Source organism: Sorex araneus, chromosome 5, assembly GCF_027595985.1.
Source record: "Sorex araneus isolate mSorAra2 chromosome 5, mSorAra2.pri, whole genome shotgun sequence".
In the NCBI taxonomy this organism is placed as follows: domain Eukaryota; kingdom Metazoa; phylum Chordata; class Mammalia; order Eulipotyphla; family Soricidae; genus Sorex; species Sorex araneus.
Genome location: NC_073306.1, coordinates 140273005 through 140294041, shown reverse-complemented (window position 1 = coordinate 140294041; position 21037 = coordinate 140273005). Strand labels below are relative to the sequence as shown.

Below are 21037 nucleotides of genomic sequence, written 5' to 3'. Positions count from 1 at the left end.
CTGGACAAGAACTGAGTGCCAAAAGGAGGTAAAGTGATATGCATGATACCCTTTCAGTTTCAATATTGCAAACAACGTGCCTAAAAGAAAAATGAGAGAGAGGTAGACTGGCATAGAGGTAGACTGAGGGAGTGAAGTGGGGGGAAGCAGGCAGAAAAGAAATTGGGGACATTGGTAACAAGAAATGTGCACTGGTGACAGATGGGTGTTGGAACATTGTGACTAAAACCCAATCATGAACAACTTTGTAACTGTGTATCTTACATTATTCAATCAGAAAAAGAAAGAAAGAGAGAGGAAGAAAGAAAGAAAGAAAGAAAGAAAGAAAGAAAGAAAGAAAGAAAGAAAGAAAGAAAGAAAGAAAAGAAAGAAAGAAAGAAAGAAAGAAAGAAAGAAAGAAAGAAAGAGAGAGAGAGAGAGAAAGAGAGAAAGAGAAAAAGAGAGAAAGAAAGAAAGAAAGAAAGAAAGAAAGAAAGAAAGAAAGAAAGAAAGAAAGAAAGAAAGAAAGAAAGAAAGAAAGAAAGAAAGAAAGAAAGAAAGAAAGAGAAAGAAAGAAAGAAAGAAAGAAAGAAAGAAAGAAAGAAAGAAAGAAAGAAAGAAAGAAAGAAAGAAAGGAAGGAAGGAAGGAAGGAAGGAAGGAAGGAAGGAAGGAAGGAAGAAAGAAAGAAAGAAAGAAAGAAAGAAAGAAAGGAAGGAAGGAAGGAAGGAAGGAAGGAAGGAAGAAAGAAAGAAAGAAAGAAAGAAAGAAAGAAAGAAAGAAAGAAAGAAAGAAAGAAAGAAAGAAAGAAAGGAAGGAAGGAAGGAAGGAAGGAAGGAAGGAAGGAAGGAAGGAAGAAAGAGAGAAAGAAAGAAAGAAAGAAAGAAAGAAAGAAAGAAAGAAAGAAAGAAAGAAAGAAAGAAAGAAAGAAAGAAAGGAAGGAAGGAAGGAAGGAAGGAAGGAAGGAAGGAAGGAAGGAAGGAAGGAAGGAAGGAAGGGAGAGAGAGAGAAAGAAAGAAAGAAAGAAAGAAAGAAAGAAAGAAAGAAAGAAAGAAAGAAAGAAAGAAAGAAAGAAAGAAAGAAAGAAAGAAAGAAAGAAAGAAAGAAAGAAAGAGGGAGGGAGGAAGACATCTATTTAAAGAAAGAAAGCCTCTTTAAAATGCCAACATAGGGGCCGGATCGATAGTACAGCAGTAGGGTGTTTGCCTTGTACACTGCCAGTCTGGGTTCAATCCCTGGCACTCCATATGGTCCCCTGAGCACCACCAGGAGTAATTCCTGTGGGCAGAGCTAGAAATAACCCCTGAGCATCGCCAGCTGAGACCTAATAAGCCAAAAAATAAAATAAAATAAAATAAAGTGCTGGCATAGCCTCTGCCTTCCCCAGGCAGAGACCAGTCCTGCCAAGAAAGGTGACCAGGAGGGTCTGTTCAGCAGCTGAATCTACTCCGAGTGGCAGCAAAGTCTGTCAGGCTGCTCCTGGGACGCACATCTGGATCCCACTGTACACGTGTGCTTGCGTGCTTTTACCCTTCAGTGGCGGGTGGAGTGAGAAGACTCACTACAGGCCTCCTCCTTTTCTCCTTAAGCAGGTGCCCAGCACTCCTCGCTCTCTCCCTCTCTCTCTCCCTCCCTCCCGCCCAAACTGTTCTTCCCAAGGCTCTGAGCTGTCCACAGCCTGGTGCTGAACTCAGAGACTCCACTGTGGGACCTGAGGCAGCTCCACCAGACATGTCACATTTGCTTTCTCCTCCAGAGCTCAGCTCCTCACCTCCCCACCAACCCCCACCCCAAGCCGCCCAACATCCCTCCCAGCACCTGGCTCTAACCCCACCACCACCACAGAGCCGATGCTTTGTTCTCCCTTGCCCACTCCTCCTGGGCCACGCCTTCCTTTGAAGCCTTCCAGATGGGCTGCCCCACAGACCTTGAGAAAGATACCTCCTCTGCCTTCCTTGAAGCCCTCAGACTTCACAGAAGCAGAACTGGGGCTGTATATGCCACGTAGAAGGAAGTGACTATGAAGGTAACAAACGGTTCTCGGAGAAGCTGAGCAGGGGCCACACACAGGACCACTGTTCCGAGCTCGCCATGCTGAATCCCAGGGAAGACAGTCCCTCCCCCCACACCCCCCAGGCCCTCACCAGCCCTAGACTGGGAGAAACAAGGGAACCAAGAGTCAGAGCAGTGGGTCTTAAATCAAGTAACTTCCAAGTACACACTGGAAGGATCAGGACTGGAACGCAGGAAGTACAAGAAGCAAATTCAAGGGGAACAAAAATGTGAAAACTGAGGCAAATTGATACTTTTTTGTTTGTTTTTGAGCCACACCCAGAGATGCACATGGGTTACTCCTGGCACTTGCACTCAGGAATTACCTTGGTGGTGCTCGGGGGACCATATGAGAGGCTGGGAAACAAACCCAGGTCAGCCACATGCTAGGCAAATACCCTACCCACTGTGCTATCGCTCCAGCCCCTAATGAGCTGTTTTAAAACAACAAAATCTGGGGCTGGAGTGATAGCACAGCGGGTAGGGCATTTGCCTTGCACGTGGCTGACCCAGGTTCGATTCCCAGCATCCCATATGGTCTCCTGAGCACCACCAGGAGTAATTTCTGAGTGCAAAGCCAGGAATAACCTCTATGCATCACTGGGTGTGACCCAAAAAGCGAAAAAAAAATCAATGTCAAAATCTATGATGAGCAGAGTGCCAAAACTGTGAATCTTGACAGGTTTGGTATTACTGACTTTTTCTCTGCCTCAGATCCAATCTAGGTCAGCAGAACGCCAATACCCAAAGGGAGCAAAAGAGACAGAGACACAATCATGATGCTCGAGCAGTTGGCTGACGCACCCTGGTCTCGATTCAAGAGGAAAGTGTCAGGATGTGAGCATCAGGGAGATGCCACCCTGCTCCTTCCCGAATGCACCTGGGTCACGTGTTGAACCTGACCTGGAGATCTGCTTATCAGGCTTTGCACTCTGGGAAGAGTTCCCACAAGCCCACTGTCACAGGCACGTCCATTTGTGGGGTGCCCTAACAGTGGGACTTGGCAGCACCCAGACCTGTTTTGGGAAGTTCTAGAATCATAGGTATGCTGTATGCACATGTGTGCTGTGTGGGCTGTGTGTGCTATGTGTACTATGCTGTGTGTGCAATGTATACTGTGTTACTGTTTGTTCTGTGTATACTGTGCTATGTGTGCTGCACTGTGCGGTGTGTGTGCTATGTGGTGTGTGTGCTGTGAGTACCATGAATAACATGCGTGCTGTGTGCATCATAATCCTGTGTGCAGGGTATGTTCTGTGCTGTGCAATGTGTGTGCTATGTGGTATGTGTGCTGTGAGTACCATGAATATGTGTGTGCTGTGTGTACTGCACTGTGCAGTATGAGTGCTATGTGGTGTGTGAGCTGTGTAGTGTGTCTGCTGCGAGTACCATGAATACTGTGTGCACTGTGTGTACTGTGCTGTGTGGTGTGTGTGCTGTGTGTGTTGTGTGCTGTGTGTACTGTGAATACTGTGTGTGCTGCACATGCTATATGGTGTGTGTGTTGTGTGCTGTGAGTACTGTGAATACTGTGTGTGCACTGTGTGTACTGTGCTGTGCGGTGTTGTGCAAGCACATGACCACCTGGGCTGGGAGCATCCCTAGGGTGAAGAGGCAATGGGTCACCTCTGCCATGAGTCCCCGGCAGGAGCACTGGGGCTGCACTCGGCACCTCACCTCGTCGTGTCCGCCCACGAGGAGTCTGGAAGTGCTGCCGGTGCTGCCCTTTTCTCCGCGTGTCCACCTCTGACTCAGCAGCTCACCCCGGAACTCATTTTCTGAGGGTTAGAAAAGGAAGGCCTGGTGAATGCCCACGGCACCAGCTCCGGATCAGCCGGGGACCACCATGGGCCCCTCTGCCCAGTGCTTGCACAAACTCCCCTTTTCTAGAATTCGCCAGGGAGATACATGAGCTTCCGTCTGGGGACTGTTTGTGGGCAGCCTCCGACTGGGGCCCTCAGGGATCCCTAGAGCCCTAAATTCTTGCTCCCCCATCTTAGCTCTGGACATCGGGGTGCAGGTTTCTGCCTCATGGTCAGTTGTGGGGCCAGAGGAACTGGGGCTTGGGGAAGGCCACCTGCATGACCCCATGGTGCCCCATCCCTTTGCCCCCTCTTCACCCATCCCTACATCGCCCTGAGCTCTGCCTCACTCTAGGCCAGCGCTTCCAGTTAATATTTAATTCCTCACATAAATTCACACGTCTGAACAGAGGCTGAAGGCATCAGCTGGACAGGACAAAGAAATGCATTGTGTACCTACTCCCCGCACAGCACTCCCGGTCTCCATGACAACCAGCTTTCTATAATGGCAGCGTTTCAAAGGAAGGTCATTAAGTAACCGACAATAAAAAAACAGGAAATGAATATTCCCCCCGTTCTGCTGTGCTTCTCCCTGGAAGTGAGCTGGGTTGCTGCAGGCAGGTTGGAGACACTCTGTGTCTCCATTTCTGTTCCTGCATCCTGCTCTGCCGTGCACCCCCAAAGGCTGTTTTTCTAAAATTGAACCACTCAGGAGACTTGGGGATCCCTGTCCTCTCTGGAAGTGCCCCTGTGCCAGGAAAGGGCCTGCGGGACCTCCAGGAAGGAGCTCAGGCACAGAGGAAGCTCCGAGCGTCAGGGGCTTTCCTACAGGGCCACCTACAGCACCCCTCGCTGAGTTGCAGGTGGTCCACTCAGGAGAGTCACAGTGCTCCAGGCCCCTGCAGCACCTCCCAATGCCTTCTCCTCTGCTCCCCAGACCCCCAACCTGTGACAGGGATGTAAGAGCAGCATCTGGGGTGTGCAGAAAGGACCCCAGAACCACAGGGAGGAGATCCAAACAATCTGAGGGCTAAGAAGCTCAGGAAGGAAGGAAGGCCCCCACTCCCACAAGGGGGAGGGTGGTACTGAGCCCAGCCTGCGCTGCCACCAGGGAGTCCTCCTGCCCCGGGGGGTGGCTGTGTGGGCTGGGAGCTCAGTTTCCTCCCTTTCCACAGGAGCCAGGCAGCCACAGCGACCTGGCAGGGGCGGGCATGGTGGCCGCAACGTGGGACGCAGCTCACAGCCACCGAGAGAGCTTCAGGCCTGCACCCCACAGCCTGATTCTCCCCCAGGTGCTCCGGGCGGCTGGCAGAGGGGCCTGTGGTCCTGCTGGAGAGACCCTATCACCACGCCCCCTGCTGTCTGCCGGGGAGGGAGTGCGAGTGGCTGTGGTTCCCCACCCACAGGCCACAGGCTTCCACGGAGCCCAGAGGCCTCAGCTGCTCCTGCCTCTGCTGATCTCTGGTTCAGGATCGCTGTTAGGGAGATTTTGGGGGGCACTCCAAGGTGCCAAGCACAAGGGCCACCACAAGCAGGGCCTCACGGCAGAGGATGCCACTCTCCCTGAAATGTGTCCTTTCCCTGGGGTCCCAGCAGACGAAGCCTTCTAGTGCTTTCTACTCTGAGGGGACACCGAGAGCCTCCCTGTGTCGCGACCCCACAGAACTGCATCCACTGACCTGACCTGCAGTGACCTTCTCCATGACGGGGGGGGGGGGGGTACAGGGGACTCTGGGTGGGCAGCAGGAGGTGGCACCGAGGAGCCGTGGGGAGGTCTTCCCACAGCTGAGCCCTGTTCTCGCTCTGACATCCCTGGTGTGCCAACGGAGGCTGCTCATTGCTGCCACTGCACGTGAGGCGTAGAGAGCAGGGAGAGGGTGGGGGCCAAGGACAAGACTGGACCGCGACCCCGCAGCCAGGCACAGGAACCTGCCCCAGACTCCCCTGGGTGGGACGCCGGTTGGCAGACGAGCTCAGAAAAGCACAGGCTGTCCCAACCGGCAGCCCACCCCTCCCAGCCCCTCTGCTGCATCCCAAAGCCAACCTGTCCCTCCACCAGCACCTGTAGCTGTCGCCTTGCCCCACACGGACTGCCGCGAGGCTTGCAGGGCAGACTCCCCAGCCCAGCCACACTCTCCCCAGCCCTCCCTACCACACAGCCTCTGGGAAGACCCAACACAGAGATGTTCCTTCATGGGGGGCATCTGGACCCCACGCACCCTGCTCTGAGCAAAGCCTCAACCACTCAACCCAAAAGCAAGAGAAGGGACAGACGGCTGGGTGTGAGCCTGGAGGAACTGGAGCACCAGGTCTGGAAGACGGCTCAGGGCATGAGCGGCACCCAGTGCAAGCGAGGAGCAGGAGCTGGGTCCCCGGGAGGCCGCAGAGGACCACCTCGAACCTGGCACCAGGGTGACCGTGGGCCAGGTGGGGAGAGGGTCCTCACTTGCACAAAGGCCCAGCTCTCATGAAGACGCCTCGGCCTTCGGCAGAGACCTCTTTACCTCTTTCCCCAGTACGGGGAAGGCCTGTAGCCCAGGGCTCCTTCCATGAAACCCTGCTTCCCACTGCAGTTACAACGCTTCTTGTTCTTCCTGAATGTCAAACCCCCGCAAACAGACCCTCTGGGACTCCACCACCTTCCATCATACCTGAGGAGAGCTCGAGGGGCAGAACACAATGTCCCTGGCCACCAGGGCCCATCCCCTCCCTCTCAGCAACACGATCACATCTATCTGCTTCAGCTGTGATTGTGTGTGTTTGTGTGTATGCATGTGAAGCAAGATAATTTTCTTGAAACCTATTTAGGAAGATGTGAGGGGAGAGAAAATAGGAGGTGTGTGTTCAAGAGAGAACACAGGTTGGTAATGAACAAGCAAAGGGACAGACAAGCAAGTGAGAGACGTGTTTGAGGGAGAATATGAGACTGAAGAAGGAGCCTCAACTGTGATGGGGGGGGGGGCTTACAACATACTCAGCAATGCTCAAGGGTTACTCCTGGCTCTGGGCTGTAACTCCTGAGTGTCACCGGGAACCTCTCCTGGCAGTGCTTGAGAGACCATATGGGATGTTGGGAGCTGGCCCAGGTCAGTCCGCTTGTGTCCTGCCTACCTATCCACGATGTTATCTCTCTGGCCCCTCTGCTGTGATTCTTGCCCGCCTTCCTTCCTGCAGTCCTTGTGAGGTTCGGGCCTCACACACTTGATTGTGGGACTCACTTTGTGAGTTCACTGCAAGGCAGGCAGCTGCTCGCCACAGAGTCATCCTGCCTACAGAAGCACCTCCTAAGGGGGTGGCCCCTGCCCCCTGCCCCTCTCTCCTCACCCACAGTCAGCCAACAAGACAGCGGCAAAAGGAGGTGGCAACACTCCACCACCATCCCCCACGTGTCTCTGCGCCCCCCCGTGGGGCTGCTGCCCTGCTCGCCTATGTCTCCCTCCTGGACAGTCTTCTCCACCCCACACCGCCTCAGAGCTCTGCACTCCCCACTGTCTCCTTCCCAGGTGAATTCTGTGGCATGCTGGGACCCACATCCTGTCACTGTGTTTTTTTGGTGTTTTTTTTTTCAGCTTTTTTTTTTTTTATTGAATCACCATGTGGAAAGTTACAAAGTTCTCAGGCTTATGTCTCAGTTGTACAATATTCAAACACCCATCTCTTCACTAGTGCCCATATTCCACCACCAAAATCCCCAGTATACCTCCCACCCCCGCCCCCCCCGCCCCCAACTGCATAACTGATGAATTTCACTTCATTTTCTCTTTACCTTGATTACATTCCATATTTCAACACAAAACTCACTATTGTTGTTGGCGTTTCCCCCCAAGAAAGACAGCCTTACTACCAAGGAAGCATTTGATAATTAGTTTTCCATTGCTTAGAATGAAGAGATATGTAGCCCCACTGCTCCAAGTACATAACTCTTTTTTTTCTTTTTTCTTTTCCTTTTTTTTTTCTCATCCCCCTTCCCGCGCCTCATAGTATGGTGGATGCCACACCGCGTTTCTCCCCGAAAATGGGAAACAACGGTGAAAGAGGGATATTTCCTCTTCTTGGCCGGCATGGGGCTATTGCTTAGTTCACAGTCTAGAGAAATGGCTGCTACTTTGATTACCTTCAATATTTCAAAAAAAACTCAACTGTTATTGTTTGGAGTTTCCCCTCAAAGTCAGACCTGCTAAAAAGGAACCGTTTCACATTGCTGACAATTAAGAGATGTTAAGTCTCTTAACATGTTAGGGTTTTGGATTTCTGTATAAAGTCCAGGGAAAATTCTGCCAGAAATTGCATAGCCCAGCTCACAGTACCAGTGCATTGCTGTAAGAAGCTGCTCTGGATGCCAACATGGGTTAGAAGGCCTCTGGAATCAAAGTCTTTAGGAGCAGAGGGTCCATTTCGCTCTCAGCAGCTCTGTATTTATCTGGACCGAGGTCACTGTGTTTTTTGATCTACCAGGATCTAACCACTTCTGAGCTCCTAGAAGTTGGTTCTTGCTTTCACACTTTGTGTGCTCAGGGCTTACTCCTGTCTCCGCACTCAGGGACCACTCTTGGTGGCTCTCATGGGACCATATGGGGTGCAGGGGATCAAAACCGAGTTTGCTGAGTTCAAGACAAATGCCCTACCCACTGTACTATCTCTCCAGCCCTGCTTTGACAAATTGATTCTAAAACCCATACAGCAATTCTAGGAGCACAGGAGAACCAAATAATGAGATGTAGCATCTCACACAACACAAAAAATTAACTCACATGGATCACAGAGCTAAGACTTTGAGAAAACATTAAGTAGGGCTCTGGTTCCTCAGCTATGACCCTAAAGGCACAGAAGCAAAAGGAAGATGGGAAGAGTGACTTCATCAAAGTTGAAATCTTTGCACTTTAAATCAGACCATCAATAAGGAAGGAACAACCCACAGTAGGAATATATATTTGCAAATTACATATCTGATGAGGAACTTGCATTCGACAGTTGCATTGTACATTAAACAGGATGGGGTGGGAGGTGGTGAGAGAAGCCAAACTGGACTTCAACACTACACAGCCCAAGTGTCCATCATGGCCTGTGCGATGCTCCTATCAGAGGACCCAAGTGTTATGGCATCTTCAGGACCTTGCAACTGAAGCTCATGACCGACTGGCCAGTTATCACCAGGAGTAACTGTGGGACCCCCTGAACACCACTGAGGAGCCCCCAGGAAAACAAAAGCAATGCTTACAATGCCATTAGAAAAACAGATCCCAGAGGGTAGGGCGTTTGTCTTCCATGCAGCCTACCCGGATTCGATTCCCAGCATCGCATATGGTCCCCCAAGGACTGCCAGGAGTAATTCCTGAGTGTATGAGCCAGGAATAGCCCATGTGCATCGCCAGGTGCCAGGTGTGACCCAAAATGCAAAAAAAAAAAAAAAAAAAATTTGAGATAGCATGCCTTATAATAATGCTGGTGTTGAAGTATCAGTGACCATGTTATCATACCCACCACCAAAGTGCCAACATCCCTCTACCCGTCCTTTCCTGCCCGCTTCCTCCTTCCCCACTGATGCTGCACTGATGACCTCAGTTCTGTCAGGCCCAAGAGCTGGTTTCCACTCATCACTGATTATTCCCTTCTTGGATTCTTCAGAGACACCTATGAGTGCAAACATTGCATTTGCCTTTCTTCCTTCTGCTTAACACGACCTCTCTAGCTCTATGCTGCAGTTGTAGTAAAAGCAAGATCTTACCTTTTCTTATAGCTGAGTGGTATTCTGTTGTGGATACAGACCCCACTTTTTTTTTCTTTTTGGGTCACACCCAGTGATGCTCAGGGGTTAGTCCTGGCTCTGCACTTGGGAATTACTCCTCGTGGTGCTCAGGGACCATATGATGCCAGGGATCAAACCCTGGTTGGTCACGTGCAGGGCAAACGCCCTCCCCGCTGTGCTTTTGCTCCAGCCCCCAGGCCCCAATTTGACCCTCTCACCTGTTGGTAGACACTTGGGTGTTTCTAGACTCTGGTGCTTGTGCATAGTGCTGTGATGAACACGCATGTGCATGTGTCCTGAGTTAATGCTTTGTATTCTTGAGATAGAAGCCGAGGAGTGGAACCTCTGGGTAACATGGTGAGCCTGTCTTTAATATTCTGAGCAGTGTCCCTTCTGCAGTAGTGAGGGCCCTTTCCACCACATCCTACCAGTCACTTCTTCCTTGGTGCTCCTAGAAAGTATCCCTCCAGGTGTGACCTGCGGCTGGCTTTGTGTGGGCTTTAAATGGTTTCTGCATGTTTATTTAAACATTCTCTTCCAACCTTTCCAAAACCTTCTTTGGATCTGAGTGAAACCAAGGAGGGAATGTATGAGGACTGAGCAAGAAAAAAAAATTCCCTTTAAAATTTTGATGTGTCTATACACAATACTAAGTCCAGTCTTTCAATAAGCATATTTAGTTTTCTTTAAACTATCACTATTTCAGTGGGTATATGGGCGTTTCTTTATAGTGCTGATGGACATTTCTCTAAGGACTAGGTGCTGACGCAATTTTTTATGTGTTAATTGGACATTCTGCTGTTTTCGAAGAAATGCCTGTTCAAATTTTTTTTCTATTTAATTTACTTCCTTACTTTTGTTTTTTGGGCCACATCCAGCAGTGCTCAGGGGTTACTCCCGGCTCTGTAGTCAGGAATCACTCCTGCAGGCTCAGGGACCATATCAGATGCTGGGGACTGAACCTGGGTCGGCCTTATATAAGCAAGGCAAGTGTCTGGCCCTTTTACTTGTTTTAAAATGGGATCTGTTTTTCTTTTTTTTTTTTTTTTGGGTCACACCCAGCAATTCTCAGGGGTTACTCCTGGCTCTGCACACAGAAATTACTCCTGGCAGTGCTCAGGGGACCATATGGGATGCTGGGAATCGAACCCGGGTCGGCCGCATGCAAGGCAAATGCCCTACCCGCTGTGCTATCGCTCCAGCCCCTCAACATTTTTTTTAACTTAAAAGAAGATTGAAGTTAAAGAAGCCAGAGACCCCAGATAGAGTCCCAGTCCAGGTAAGGTATCAGACACCCTGTGCCCCCATATCCCCTGACTGACTGACTGGTGAGTGCCCCCACACCCAACTACGGGGTGGGGGAGTGATGTTCCACTCATCAAGGCCTGGCCCAGCGTGAGAACTGGGAGGCCACAGGGACTGGCCACAGAGACTGGCCCAGTGGTGAGGAGGTCGGCGCAGTACCAACACCCGGGTGGAGGGAGGGTCGGGGCTAACCAACAGGCAGCTAGGTGATGAACCCAAGTGTCTGTGCGTGGAAGACAGGCCCCACTCAGGAAATCCAGGAGGAGAGGAATTCCTTGCATGGAAGACGGAGAAACAAGTAGAGTCAATTCAAGTATGCCTGTGTAGCAAAGTGGGCCCCTGGAGGAGGTGGCTGGGCACCAAAGGGGTGTCTACCACAGTGGACAAAGCCAGGGCCCGTGAGGCTTGTTCCAGGCACTAGAAACATGGAAAAATAGTGTCAGGGACAATCTGAGCACCAAGACAAGTATTACAACCACAGATGAAATAGTCATGAGTCTACGAGTGAACGAACATGGACTGGCAGCTCCAAAGGGGCGGTGCAAAGGTGGCACTGTCCCACTGGGCAGCAAAGAATTGTGATGCCTCCAACTGCACGTTCCTCCTGAACCTGTCCAAACTGGGTTTGGAGCCACAGGAGAAGCAGTCTGCCAAGAGTTGACCAGTGCTCCTCCAAGGGATGCAGGGCCGACTGAGCTAGAGGCAGAACCCAGGGTGAGCCTACCACTGGCTGGGCACAGCTGGGGCAGGGCCACGTGGCCAGGCATACAGCCCCAGCTGAGGGAGGACTTTTTTTTAAGTGAATCACCATGAGATGGAGCATTACAAAATTGTTCGTGATTGTGTTTCAGTCCTACAATGTTCCAACACCCACCCCTCCAGCAGTGTAATTTCACGGTGCCCCCTCTATGGCAGGCACCTCTCTTCTCTCTCTTTCTTTCTCTCTCTCATTTTACGCATTATGGTTTGCGACACAAATGCTAAAAGGTTAGCTGCTTTCAATTTAGTTCTTGTCCAGCGTGATCATTTGAAACCAGTATTGTCATAATGGATCTTCTTCTATCTTAACTACCCTCCGTCTCCCACACCATTGGCCAACCACTGACCAATCATTGACCAACCATTGACAAGTCCTCCTGGCCCATTTTCCCTGGCATTGGGTATTAGTGTCATACTGGGTTTTTTTATATCCCACAAATAAATGCAGTCATTCTATATCTATCCCTCTCCTTCTGACTCATTTCACTCAACATGATACTCTCCAAATCTATCCTTTTATAGGCAAATTTCATGACCTCATTTTTCCCAACAGCTGTGTTGTATTTCATTGTGTAGATATACCACAGTTTCTTTATCCATATGTCTGTTCTCGGGCACTCAGGTTGTTTCCAGCTTCAGGCTATGGTGAATAGCGCTGCAATGAACATAGGAGCGCAGATGGTATTTCTGCTGTGTGTCTTTGGACCCCCGGGGTATATTCCCAGATATGGTATTGAGAGGTCAAATGGGAGCTCAAGTTCTAGTTTTTGAAGATTGTCCATACTGTTTTCCAAAAAGGTTGGACCAATTTGCATTCCCACCAGCAATGAATGAGGGTCCCTTTCTCCCCACATTCACGCAAGGGAGGGCACTCTTGATGAGAAACATGCAAGGAAGTGTAGGCACAGACCCACGGGCACCCCACCCTTCAGACGGTTCAGGAGGAAGGTGTCAGAGTCCATGAGACCTTCTATGTGCTTTAGATGTTTTCTTAAACAAATTTGAAACACCACAGGATCAGGCCTCTAGTTTCAGTAAAGGGAGGTCAGTGAGACCTCCGTGAGCCGAGACCAAGGGTGGGTCCCCCTCCCACAGTCCCAGGGCCAGTCCTCCAAGCCCCACTAGCCAATGTCCTGGGCAAGGGTGTTGGCGGGCCACACCCCTGGGACAGTCAGCTTCAGCCAGGCTCCGAGACAGGCTCCTAGGGGTAGCCCTGAAAATCCGGAAGGAAGTGGTGTATGTGCCTTGGGGTGCTAGGGGTTCCTGCCCAACCCCTCCCAGCACCTCCCTGGGCTCCCCACCCACCTCCCAGCTCTGCCCCTGGTGCACCCCCCACTGAGAGCACAGCTACTGAGGGTTCTGTTCCTGGTTAGGAGGAGTACTGTGGTACCCGGCCCTCTGACCAGCCTTTGCCAGCAAATGCAAACAGGGTTGGGGAATTGAGGGCAAACTCCGTTCTTTTTCCTTCTTTTCTTTCTTTCTTTTTTTTTTTTTTTTTTTTAGGCTGGAATCCAGAGAGAAGTAAAAGGAAGACTTGCTGAGTATAGGAAAGACAGACCTGCTTTTGCTGAGTTTAGGTGAAAATGGGAAGGAGTGGGGGCAGGGAGCAGCAGTTCTGGCTCTGCACATTTCTCTCCTTATTTTGCTTCTTAGATCAGCCTCTCTGGTACTTTGTCTATTCAATAAAAGCCAAATGCAGGCCGTGTCCCTTAATCTCTGCAGCAGAGCTCACCGCAGGGAAAACAATAGGACACACTTTCTTCCCATTTATATGCAAATAGTGACCTTTCACCCAGGCTGTCTCAAAGAAGTTTCCTTAAAAATGCAAATAGCATGTTACAGCCAGTTACTGTAGCTGAGTCTTATGTTATTATTATTATTATTATTTCTTTTAACCTTACCCACGCTGTAAAAACAACAGCTAAACTGCTCCCAGTAATGATGACTTTCCAACCCAAATCACAGGACTGTCTACAGATGTCCTGCCACGGAGCCTGGCAGGAGGGGGAGGGAGGGGAGCCCCCAGGGCGGGCAGTGTCCCTGAGACACGGGCAGTTGCAGCTTCTCTCTGCGTCACTAGCCAGGCCCCAAGAGCCCCACAGGCAGCCCAGGGATGAGCTGGCGCTGGCCCCCACAGACGCACAGGGTTCCAAGGGGACCGGATCCACACAGGAAGCGGCGGAGAGCAGTTCAGTGCCCGGGTCAACACCTCCATCGGGGTGGCATGTCCCAGATGTCTCTCCTGTGACCTTGTCCACACCCCCAAGTTCCCCAGGCCAGCAGAACAGATGAGAAGCAGAAGTAGCTAGGGCAGTGGGGGTGGAAGAAAGAGATATGGCCACCGAATGTGCAGAGGACACCGTGTGGGTTCCTCGAAACCAAGCAGGGGCCATGGGCCAGGGAGGGCGCTGTGACTGCCCAGCCACCACTCCGCAGAGGAGGGGACGGGGAGGGGTGCTTACTGACCACAGGCTGACACACGCAGGCCTGTCTGTCTTGGTCATTCTGTACAGTGCCCAGAGAACAGAAGCTTGAGCATGGGGGCAAACAGGGCGCCCCGGGGTACTTCCCCCAAGTCTCGGGATGCTTCAGGGAAACTGTGCCCTGGAGGAGGCCAGGAGGCTGCTGGCCAGCCTGGAGCAGCTAACCTGCCTCCAGAGCCCCGCCCAGGGAGTGAGGGACAGGCGCTAGTCACAGGGACACCGAGCAGCTTTGGCCTCGAAAGCAGAATAGAACATCAGATGCCCCAGCTCCAGGGCCCAGTGGCCCCCAGGAGGGTCAATACTGGGACTTAGGAAGACCCATGTAACAGCCTCCTAGCACTGCCCAAAATAACTCACTCTGAAGCCATGGGTTCCAACCTGAGGCGGAGAGTTCAGCACACAGAGTCAGCAGGGGATAAACAACCTAGAAGGAAGATCCTAACCCTCCTTATACACCGTTCATCACACACACCCTCCCTCAAACACATTGTCCTTTTCATAACCCCGCCCTCACACACACTGTACCACACAATGCCCTGACACACACGCTATCGAACATGCACAATGTTCTTCACACACACTATCTCTCACACACACTGTCCCTCACACACATTGTCCCTCACACACACTTTCCTGACACACCACCCTTCACACATGCTCTCTCTCACCAAAGGGACCCACACCCAGCAGCAAGGTGTAAATGCAGAAGCTGCTGGAAGACTGATGTGCCAGGACAGAACGGGAATTTGCACTTGGAGACCTGACCCGACAGTGCTGAGGGGGAGAAGCTTTGCTAGGTGCAATTCTCCTAATCATCTACTTTTCTTCCTCCCTGGGCTGACATGTGGCTTGAAGACGTGAACCCCTGAGCTGGGGGTCTCTGCACAATTCTGATGATCACGGTGGCCTCCAGAACCACCCAGACACCTGGGGGTCAGAGCAGCACACAGTCATCCATAACATCCACGAGAGTAAAGGGACTCTCGGTGTGTCTCAGGAGGGGGGACCCTCATCGTCAGACTGTGCGGTGCCAAATGAGACTGAACAGTCCCCATGGCTAGGCCTGTGTGGGCTTTGTGGAGATGAAATGAAATCACACAGAATGTCAATCATCGAGCCAGAACAAGACCAGACCGTCAGCAAGCAATTCGCCAGCAGTCTGAGCCAGGGCTGCATCTCGATTCAGCCTCCAAGAGGAGCAGGAGAGGGAATTTCAGGAGAGCTGCTCATGCGCATCCAAGAACCTTTTCTCCCCATGCCAATTTTTCTTCCTGTCCCAGCACCAAAACTTAGACCCTTCCTCAGTGATGCTCAGCCCAGATCAGCTTATTGTTTATTCAGTTTACAAGGGAGCACCAGGGGGCCAGCACTTTTGAAAAAGAACCCAAGCCTAATGTGCCCCTGGCAGGGCAGCACTGTGCCGAGCCTGCAGACACCCACCGTGAGAGACCAGAGCGATCCTTCAGCAAGACACAAGAGAGGCAGGAGGGAGATTGAGAGGCCTTGGGGAATGAAAACCTCTCTACTGGCCTGAGAGACAAGAATCCAATGCAAGGAGTGAAGGAAGATGGGGACTCTGAGGGTCTCAAGGGATCGTGGTTTCGGGATGGGGAGTAAGGATGGCACTGGAAACATTCTGAGGAATCTCTGGTGAGGGTAGGGTGACAGCGGCCAGACTGCGGTCTGAGGGCATGCCCCCCGGGAGTCTGGCAGTGTCAGTGTAAGGGGGAACCTTTCTGGAAGCTGCACCTTCAGCCGACCCAGGGAGGTCCGGGCACCGGCTGCAGAGCCTCTGGACAGTGCCCACACCCTGGCGTGCCCCTGGGATTGGCCTAAGGGCCCCCCGGCCCAATGCACACAGCAGCGTCCTGGGTTCCACCCTGCACCTCCACCTCAGTCACAAAATTCCATTCAGTGAGCCCACCCAACTCAAGCCCTGATCTTTCCTGAACAAAACCTAGGAAAAATGGGCAGAGTGAGGCATCGCAGGACTCCAGTGCGGGCCTGTGACTAACGAGCTGATTCCTTAGTCTACTTAGAACAGAATCCGGGCTGCTAGGAAGGCCAGTGCCGCAGGAGACCAAAGCCTTGAGCCCCTGACCCTAAGGACAGTCTTCCCCTGCAACAGTCAGTGATGAAGCCAGCAAGGCGCGGGCCAGACCAGCAGCACCTTTGGCAGGGAAGCACACAGGTTGCCAGAGGGGACAGAAGCAGAAGTCAGCAGTGTGACAGAGCCAAAGACTGGTGGGAACCCAGAGTGCAGAGCCATGACTTAACTTCTGCCACCTGGGGAGTCTACGATGCCCGTCTAGTCTGAAGACTGGCAGCCCAGGCACTGGGTGCAGTAGAGGCCCCACTTAGCAGTGCAGGACTGAGGGCAGTGCAGGGCTCTGGGCTGAGGCTGAGTGAGCACCACCATCACGCACTCCTCCCCTGGAGTTGGGGCAGCAAACAGTCAGAGCAGAGCCCAGATGGCTTCTTCAGAGCTCCGAGACCATGTGGAGCATGATCAAGGTGTGAAGTCAGGCATGAGGGTGAGGTGGGGGCCAGGCTGGCTCAGCTGTCCTCTGCTCAGGCCATCTGGCACATCCAAGATCCCCTCAAGTTCTAAGTGGGACGGATGCTAGCACGTGCAGAGCAAGCCAGACCCCTGAGCCCACCCCTCACACACCCCACTCCAGGACCAACCATGCCTGAACGCTGAGGAACCCAGGGCATATCTGAAGGAGGGGCTGCAGGCTGGGCACCAGCAAAGGCCGCACAACCACAACCGTACCGATGGCCTCTCCTGCCATCACTAGAGATACCCAAGGGAGCCTGCGTGCTCACAACCCAGCTGGGTGCCTGCAGTACCCTGATCACATCCACTCCTTCCAGGTACACTAATATGACATTTTTGGGTGCAGATTTAGAAAATGAAAAAAGAGAGGGAGGGGGAGGAGAGGGGGAAGCTATCCACCCCTGTGCAGGGGCCCTTGACAAGCTGGCTCCAGGGACGCTGAGACAGACCAAGGGAGCCTGGAGTGCTTGGCTCACCAGCACAGTGTGTTCCCTCAGAAGCAAGCTCAGTGCCAGTCTGAGGGCAAAGTCATTCCAGATCGGGTGAAAGTGCCTCTCTCACCTTTGGTTTAAACAGTTGGTGAAACTCTGTTGTCCCTGAAAAATAAGACAGGCTGAAATGTCACCGTTGCACCAAAAGCTCCCAGAAAATGCTCCGGGCTGTCAGTGGACTGTCCAGGGAGGGGGCCCAGGAAGGAGCAGACCCTGGGCCCTATATGCAGCACCCCTCGGGGGAGGAGGTCCCACAGTTACTCCCCCTTCTGGGCACCAGCGTGGCCAATCTCAGGATGACACCATTTCCCCAAGACACTTCTTGTCAGCGCGCACCACGTGATCCCATGAAAACGACGCGCACACACCCTGCGTTTATCCTCGAGTGCTGCCCAGAACAGTGAGGAGAGGGGCAAGAGAACGGGGTCAGAGGGGCCCTTCTCGGGAAAGCAGGGAAGCCCCTGCACACACACACACACACACACACACACAGAGTCGGTGTAAGACCAAGTTCCACTGAGGGGCACTTGGCCAGGACCACACAGAGAACTCTCCACAAGTACTCAGCCTCCAGCCAGCCACAGCCCAGTGCCCCAGCCCGGTGCTCCCTGCCTTAGGCAGGTGATCATTCATTTCCAGCCCAGCCCCTTGAGCTTCAAAACTGTTCTGAACACTGAGCTGAGGGCTGAGCCACCCAGAGCTCTCCTCAGCCCCCACAGTTGTGTGGCCCGGGGGTCCCTCGCCGATGGAGTGTAGGGGTCCTCGCAGGTTTGAGACTCCCCAGTGGGGGTTCTGAGGGACTCCTTGCTGACAGAACTGGGGGCTCCCTCTGCTCTCTGCTCACGCACATGTGGGACGAGGACGCAGCGATGCCCAGGACCCCCAGTTTACCCTCTGTAAACCTACAGATTTATTACTCAGGCAGGAGGTGGTCTTGGCTCTGCTGCGTACACAGGCTGGGAGCCCCCTGTACACTCAGTGTCCCCTTGTCCTCAGAGCCACACTTGCTGGCCCCAGAGGGAAATGGCGGGGCCGCAGAGGAGGGACAGGGCACTGGGCAGCCCCAGGGGCAGCTCACCACAGCCAGTTCCAGGCCGGCTGTTGGGGTTTCCTGTGTCCCCTCAGACCTCTGAGCCACTCATTCCCTGTGGCGTCCCTGACGCCCGGGGTGCAGGTGCCACGTCCCCACTCCAAGTCTCTGCTCACTGTGGGAGTGTCTCGGAACAGACACCCCCTGAAACCCAGGAGAGTGTGGGCCGGGGGGGCTGGGGGCTTTGTCAGAGAGTGCCCGGGGTGTCCTCCAGACATACGAGCGACCGTGGAAGGCACACTTGCCCGCTGGACTCCACTTTACTCAGAAACAGTCCCGGGCCCCCATCCAGCCTCACAGCCAGGAGGTCAGAGGACACAAAGGCACCTGCTCAACCTCTCGGCCAGCAGATACCCCGTGAGGCCCTGGAGCTTCCAGCTCCCCAGACAGACACTCTCCTCAGAAGCAGCCTTTCGCCTGAGACCTCCCCTGCACAGCAAGCAGCACCCAGGGGCTGAGGTCGGTCCTGTCCTGTTGACAAGGCCTCTGGCCACACCACAAACCCCAGTCCTGTCACCCACCCCAACCTTTTGTTTACCAGTAAGTAACAGGCCATATGGAAGGAGGCGGTGATCCAGCCAAGGACCAATGGGAGGGAGTCTGGGGTGCAAGCCAGGAGCTCCGAGTCCCGTGAGTGGCCCTCCCGGATGGTCCTGCAGCTCTGCCAGGTCTCGGGTCTCAGAAAGCAGAGCCAGGTGCGGCCTCTCACAGGACTCCCAGGTCAGCGTTCGCCTCTGCCCTCTCACCCCTACGCCTTTGTTTCGCTCCTCCACTGGCCTCCGAGAAAACCTCAGGGTTCTCTGGTGTTTTGTTTGGTTTTGGTTGTTGTTGTTTAAACCTTTGAAGAAAAATTCCTCACCTCCCTGTCCCAGAAAGATAATGACGATAATCGCTGTCGTTACTGCCCCCACAGTGACACGGTGATGCCCGAGACCAAGCTCACAGCCCGCTCCAGTCCAGCTCCAGACATTTTGTTTCAGAAAGTGAACAGCCGACTTCCCCAGCAGCATGACTGAGGCCAGGAGCCCTGAGGACCACAACAGCCCTCAGAGCTCACTGTGTCCCAAGCCACAAAGGAGATGAGCTGGCATCCAGGGAAGGGCCCGTGCCCGCACACAGCAAGGACGCCCTTCCACACCCGCGCTGGCTGCTGGCCCAGTCTGCCCTTTAGCTACAGCTGAAGACCCACATCTGCTAACACAGCTCCGCAGGGAGACAGGGAGCCGCCGGCACCTCCCGACAGACGCAGCACCCTCGATGGCCTCCCTGCCACCGCCGCACAGGAGGCACGCCAGGACCAAGTGCTCACACATTTATGGCTGCGCAGTCTTGGGCAGGGGTCACACAGGTAGGGGGTCCTTCACGAGAGGCATGAGCACCCCTTTCCAGCACCAGAGACTGCTCCGCGCCGAGCTCTCTGCGCTCTCCTTCCACATAAAGTTTCTCGTCCTGATACAAGATCCCCTGACGTCTCTCCTGCCATCCTGTCAGCCAAGTGGCCACTGGGCTCCCACAGAGCCGAGCAAGCAAGCAGGGACGGGGAGAGGAGGGAAGAGCCCAGAGGAGAAGAAAGCCCCTGTCCGACAGGGCGAGCGGCTTTCACACAATCCCAGACCTGCCTTTCTCGCACAGAAAGCCTCATCTCAGAGCCAAACGCACTCGCCGCCGCTCCCGGCCCCGCACAGGGCGTCCGCCTTTGTCAGCGAAAGAGCAGAACATTGACTTACCTTTCCCCACAGCTATTGTCTGTCCTCCTTCAAAATGACATCACGAAGGCAATCATGAAATTTACATGGGGGTGCAGGCTGGACGGGGGCGGAGAGGCAGACAGCTGCCTCCCTCTCGCGTCACATGTGGGGAAGCCTGTGTGAGGGTTTCAATTAAATATCTTCTCCCCTTCGTGTGCGAACTCCTAAGCCAGCTAAAGGCGATGTCTCATTTACTTAATGACCGCTCTCATTAGCAGCGGTGGCACGGGCTGGCGGAGACGCTCCTTTGTAAATACGCTACCCATGAACCCTTGGGGCTCCAATATATCTGTTTACTCTCTGAGGTGAAATAAATTTACAGTACAGCATCAGAAAGATGGATCTGCTGACTGGGAGCGTGAGAGGTGCCCAGCAGCACAAAGCCTGGCCCCCACTCCCAGCTTTAGCCCACGGAGGATGCCCGTAGTCTCCTCACCTCGGGATAATTAATCTGCAACATGATTGGGATTTTTTTAATGCAAAACACAAGAAAGGGCAGAGAGCATCCCAACCTCTACACTCACTCCCCCCCCTGCTTTCTCCACCAGTGGTTCAGTCCAATAATTCCTAATAGCAGCAAGCAGAATGACAGATGCCCTGGGTTCGCACGGCTGCAGCGAAAGTACTTTACAATATTTATTGGTGGTTCAGAATATGACCTACCATCATAAAGAAGAGACTACAGATTTATTACTCAGACAAACCAGGAGGATTACATATTGGCTCATCTGCATATTCAAGTACCAATGACTGAAATGTCTATATTTGTTTTGTTTTGTTTATAAAAGTACCTATGGCCACAGACTGGAAACGTGAAGTCACACACACAAAGAAAGATTCAGAAAAAGGTGCTTTACTCTTATCTCACTTTCTGCTTTTTCCCTAAGTTTAAAATAATCGAATGCTCTCCAAGAGAGCTGAGTGCCCGGAGACAGAGTGCTCCTCCCCACTCACCACCAACTTTGTCGCAGTCAGAAGCAGCACGGCTCTGTCAAAGCCTCTTCCAGCCGGAACCCAGGAGGGC

The 21037-nt window shown here is 52.8% G+C and overlaps 1 protein-coding gene across 7 annotated transcripts in view; it reads right to left on the bottom strand.

Annotated features, from left to right (window-relative positions):
* MYT1 (myelin transcription factor 1) overlaps positions 1–20322 on the bottom strand; it is a 60135-nt gene extending 39813 nt beyond the window's left edge. For 4 of the 7 annotated variants that reach the window (XM_055137959.1, XM_055137964.1, XM_055137965.1 and 1 more), the window contains exons 1-2: positions 19993–20322; positions 3707–3807 (exon numbers count right to left, since the gene is read on the bottom strand). The gene's annotated coding sequence lies outside the window, so the exon portion shown is untranslated. Of the gene's footprint in view, positions 1–3706; positions 3808–19880; positions 19902–19992 lie in introns of those variants that run through there. The other 3 variants (XM_004620288.2, XM_055137960.1, XM_055137961.1) reach the window with 3 other exon arrangements.
* Positions 20323–21037: the final 715 nt, after the last annotated feature.